A 6,000-nucleotide genomic window follows, 5' to 3' on the forward strand; every position below is an offset into this window, starting at 1 on the left:
GTCACTGTGGACCCATGGAAGCAACCCAGACTGGAAAGAGACAGAAGTGACCAAACTGGAGAAAAGGAAGGGAACATCTAAAATCCAGGACTCTCCTCCCGGCTGGAAAATTTCAACCTGCAGGCTAACCAGGACAGTCACACAGAGGGCATCTCTCTCCTGCAACCTGAGGCCAATCTGTTCTCATTTGTCCTCAGTGTGAAAGGCGCACAACACCATTTGGGCAGATGATGGACAGAGAGGGCCTGAGCATGCCGCCAACAGAGCCCCAGGTCACGGACTTTCCAGGCCACTGGCTGCGGAGTCCCAGGGCCTGAGCATCTTCTCAGGGGGGTCACAGGAGGGCAGCACAGAGGACACCCCACCATCGTTCTCCTCTGCTCTCTGATTTTACTAATTGTGAAACAAATTAGGAAACGCCACTGTCATTAAATAATTATAAGAGAGTAATCTAGAGTGAACATTCTCATAAGAATTGAGAATTTAGTGGGAAAACATAAAGGTTATGGAAACTAAGAGGCTAGATAACCAGGTGATTAAGAAAAGAAATAATCCTGGAAATAACAGATAAGTGTTCATCAAAGGTGGATTAAAATGATGTTCTTTAAGAAATGATACTTGAAGATAAAAATCCCATAATAAAATTTGTATATTCAGCTATTGACAGTTGGCTTAAGGGATTTTTTGTAACACCATCTCCCCACACGGTTCTTTTTCAAGTAAAAACAAGTTCTATTCACAGAAATACAAGTGTGTAGCCACCAACGATGGGCCTTTTGCTATTTATTGGAGTTACACAAAAATAGCTCAATATTGCAGTGGGTAGAAATAGATATTGTTCATGGACAAAAATAGACATAGGGGTTCTTTCTCATTGGGGTCAGAACCTCATAGAAACTAATGTATATTTTAGCCAATCTGGTTGAAAACACACAAGATACCACAGATATGGATAGTTGTCATAAGTTTTCCATTCTCTTATGTCCAATTTAGAACAAATGGTCTTACAAGCAATCATGACAATGTATGACATGTTACATTTTAATAAATGAGATACAAAGTTGATTGACTAAGAAAATATTATAACACTATTGGTCACTCAGAGATCTCAATAAAGACAAAAAAAGCAGGGGTTTAATAAAAAAATAAATTCTACATTGATTTTTCTACCCGTATATAAATAATTTTTACTTTGTTGTTGCCTTTCTGTTTCTAGAGTTAAAAATCTGATTACACTGAATGGGTGAGAATTCAGAAAAGTGCAGGGAAAAGAAGAGTATTAATCATTAATGTTTGAACATCACTTATGTATAGATACAGCACCTAACTATGACCTCATCCATTCTATTACACTGAAATAAACTTACTGTACTGTGTAGCCTTGTGATATGATTAGCCTTGTGATATGGAAGATTACATACCTATGGATTTTAAAGAGAGAACCTTTTTAAAAAGGAACCAGAAGGAAGGTTCCATCCATTTTCTTGTTTAGTAAAAAGAAAAAAAGATTGTGTAGACACTTATAATAGCACATAAGGAAGGAAAATGAGAAGGAACAAGAGCGAGAGAAAGAGAAGATGCAAAACAACAAGAGAAACATTTTTTGCGAGTGTATTCAATTCAGCTGAGCGTGGAAAATTATTTATGCTGGGGATCATAGGCAGGTGAGACTGCCATCCTCACTTTATTATTAGGCTTCATGTCACATTTTGTCAGGTGTTTGTTTTGTTTTTAGTTCTAATAGAGAAAGGAAAGTAAAAGCAAAGAGAGTGATTCAGCATGGAAGGACCTGGAGTGTCTTATGCTAATAAGAGAAATAAACCAGTCAGAGAAAGACAAGTATCACATGATCTCACTTATATGTGGAATCTAATGAACAAAATAAACTGATGGACAAAATATATCCAGAGACATGTAAGCATGTAGCAGATGATGAATCTCAGAGGGATGGGGGAGGTCAGGTTGGGAAGAGATTAATCATATAATTGATATGCATGTTGTAGGAAAATTGCATTACAGAGAATGCTCATAGCAGTATTATATGTGAGGACCAGAGTATTAGATATGTCCATAACTGAAAGTTTGGTTAATTTCCCATTGATATAATGAAATACTATATATCCAAGATAAACACTACATTGAAAATTTTTGTGACATTGACACATGTTCATCTAATTAATTGAATAAAAAACATACATCTCACAAAAAATAAAAAACTGCACAAAAAAATAAAACATCAACTAACTGAAAAACCAATGTATGAAATAGGAAAATGGTATTTATAAATCATATACAAAGGTTTAATATCATATATATATATATATATATATATATATATATATATATATATATAAAAACTAATACAACTCAATAGCAAAAAAAAAAAATCTGGTTAAAGAGAAATGGAACAGACTGAATGGTGCCAGAGAGGAGGGGTGTGGGAGTGAACGGATAAAGAAGGTGAAGGGATTAGCTAAAGAACATATATGTATACCCTGTGTACACGGACTGTAATGTGGTGGAGGCCACGGGAGGGGGAGGGACGGGTGGGTTGCGGGAGGCAAAGTGCAGGAGCTGGACATTGGCAACCTCTGCAATAGTGTCAACATTAAAAATGTTTTTCAAAAAAAGAAAGAGATTGGGGCATCTCTAAGACAAAAATGAGCTGACCTGAAAGCCCTCCAATGGCCCAAACTAACACAATTTATTAACTTTTTAAAAAAAATATTTTGTATTGATTTCAGAGAAGAAGGGAGAGGGAGAGAGAGATAGAAACATCAATGATGAGAGAGAATCATTGATTGGCTGCCTCCTGCACACAACCTACTGGGGATCCAACCCATAACCAGGGCATGTGCTCTGACTGGGAATCGAACCCTGACTTCTGGTTCATAGGTCAACATATAGCCATTGAGTCACACTGGCCAGGCCCAAACTAGAACAATTTAAATAACAAAATAAATAAAGTCGTATTGGATTATAATCTAGGTATTAAATTAACATTAGTGAGCCCATACTATCATAAAGAAATGCTTGAATAATTTTTAAAATGACAGATAAAAGACAAATTTTTACAGATTTTCAAATACTCCCTCTTCAGGCTGGGCTGACCTTGATGTCTTGCTTCCAAAGAACAGAGATGGAAAGCAGAAACTGGTGACCTCACATTGGAGAAGCCTGGCATACACTAACCAAATGATAAGGTGAATATCACCACTGACGCATTGTGCGTAACATGTACCCCGATAAGATTTGATGAGTAGCATACTTCACATTTGTAATAATTTGTCTAGAAACCCATGCATAACTCCAGCCTAAATATGAGGAAAACTTTAGAATGAATATAATTGAGAGGCACTCTATATAATAAAGAGCTAATATGCTAATTAGACTAGACAGCGGAACGACCATGTAGATGACCTCCCAGACAAAGCCTGGGCTGTGAGGGCTGAGGCAGCCAGGGCTCAGAGGGCTGAGCTCCTTGCAGAATTTTGTGCATCAGGACTCTAGGTTTACATAAAACCTGACCACAAGAAAAGACTAAAGGTGTCACAGAACAAAGGAGACATGACAACTAAATGTCATGTTGTTTCTTTAAATGAATCTTTTTTTAAAAAGGACTTAAATGAATCTTTTTTAAAAAAGGACATTAAGGGAAAAGCTATAGAATCCTAATGAAATATGGAGTTTCATTATTAGCAATGTATCTATATTCAGTAATTTGAGTTTGACTATGATAGTATAAGATGATTATAGTAAGGGAACCCAGGTGAAGAGTATAAGGAAAATATGTACTATCTGTGAAACTTCCTATAAATCTAAAATTATTTTGAAATAAAAAATTCATTTTTTAAAACATACTCTTTTTGCAACATGTAACACCTAGCCCTGTTAGTCATTTGAAAAAAAATAGAAGACATAAAATCTATCAACAATTTCACAAAAAGTCAAACAGACCTAATATTTAAACATTTTATTGATTGATCATTGTCATTTTAAAATTTTGTTTTGGCACTGATTATATAGTAAAAAAATTATTTCATTAAAAGGAAAATACCAAGAACTAATAGTTGTAACCTATTCAATTTATTAAAATATTAAATGGGACAGAAAGTAAAATAAACTTGTATTTTTTAGTATTTACTGTATAATGGAAATTAGAAAATATAAATTGATTCTTAATTTTTATAGTCAGAGAAATATACCATAAAAATATTTTGAAAAATATAACACCACCAAGATTATTTTTAAAAACAAGCATACTTTATAGATAAAAAATATTGTGTGCCCAATGCTAACATTTTCTTAACATTATCCTCTTTACCATATTTTGAATTTGGAGTCTTTAAGATTTTTTTTTATTCTTAGTTCTAATGAATGCTTACTATGCTTTATATGAAATAACAGAGTCTTCAATGTATTGTAAGTTTGGATGTTTTTATATTTATCTGCATGTGTGTATTCTTAAATCAAGACAGATAAAACCAACAAAGAGTTAGCAATGCCTACGAGGTTGCATTGTCACCTAATAATAAAAAAGTGACATTAATATTTAAGAATTCCAAATTATTAGTGAAATACTTAGAATAATGGGCAGATGTGTATTATGATGAAAATAACTATTACAGTATTTCATTGGTTTAAAAAGATAAATTGCTGTACAAAGGCATAATATAGAAAAAAATGATCAAAAACTGGGTCAGAGACTTGACTTTTTGATTAAGTGGGGAAAGTAGTACTAAGAAGAAAGAAAATCATTTGATGGGCTTACAAATGTGAGAAGCTAAGGTCTAAGCAAATAATTTCAAGGTCTAGTATTCCAATCAGTGGAATACTAGATGAATGTTGAAGTTGCCAGATGGCTGTTTTGGAGGAAGTGTATAGCAGTTGGAGAGAACTGAACAAAAACGAGAAATGACTATCACAAAATCAAAATAACAGATAGCCAGAATATAAAAACATTCTCCTTTCACAGGCGACCTATGGTTATCCTTTGATTACACTCATTCTGTTGGGTAATTTCTGCAAAGATTTGTTAGTGTATCAAATTCGGTTTTCACTTGTCATCATGTCTCCATTCTAAAACTCAATGAAACATCTTTGCAAATGAACCACTCCCAATTTTTTTTAAAATAAATTGAATCCACAATTAAATTGCATTCCATTACTGTGTATATTATTATTGAATGGTGAAAACAGTTAAAACTATTTCAATGATTTTCAACTGAGATAAGATCCATATGTTTCAATCATATGGTCATTGTTCAGCCATTATACCATGGGCAATGCGACATCAAACACTAAGAGGAATCCAATAGATTTCTATATTTTATCATTAGAGTAAGAGATGAGAGGGAAAGAGGACATGAAATCATCAAAGCCTGAAGTTTTTTCTAAGTATATGCTATTTATGCTGGGAAAAAAATGAAAACAAACTGTAAAAAGGTTGTTATGGAAAATATACTATTTTTCAATGAATAAAGCAATTGAATTTAGAAGTATTTTTAAAGAAGTGGCCCTTAAAAACTTATTATACAAACTCTGCTTTAGATAAATGTGAGACTATTCATGTTCATGGATTTTCACTTGGCTAATAGTATAGTAGATTACAAGATGAACGTAAATTTCTCCTTACGTAGAATTTCCATTTAGAGCCCAAAACCTTAGTGACTGTTATATAGAGAGTATTTAGAATCTTACTATTTTGTGGTGGTCATCATAGTGGTGACAGTGATCTTTTGTTTTAATCTGCCCTTTTATATTCTGAGCAAAATAGTCATGGCCCTTTAAATTATTTTTTCCACTCATCGTCTCTGTTGAAAAATCATCTTTGTCATAACGGATGTAGATGGTGAAACCTGAATCTTGAATATGAACTGTATTCTCACATCTTCTTTACTGAATGCTGAGCAGTACTGAGGGATCCTGGGTAACAAGGGCAGATAACAGAGAGAGCCCAGAAGAATCGCCTTGTGCTCCAGCTCATGCACATCTGGTCCA

Source organism: Myotis daubentonii, chromosome 2 (assembly GCF_963259705.1).
Source record: "Myotis daubentonii chromosome 2, mMyoDau2.1, whole genome shotgun sequence".
Classification (NCBI taxonomy): domain Eukaryota; kingdom Metazoa; phylum Chordata; class Mammalia; order Chiroptera; family Vespertilionidae; genus Myotis; species Myotis daubentonii.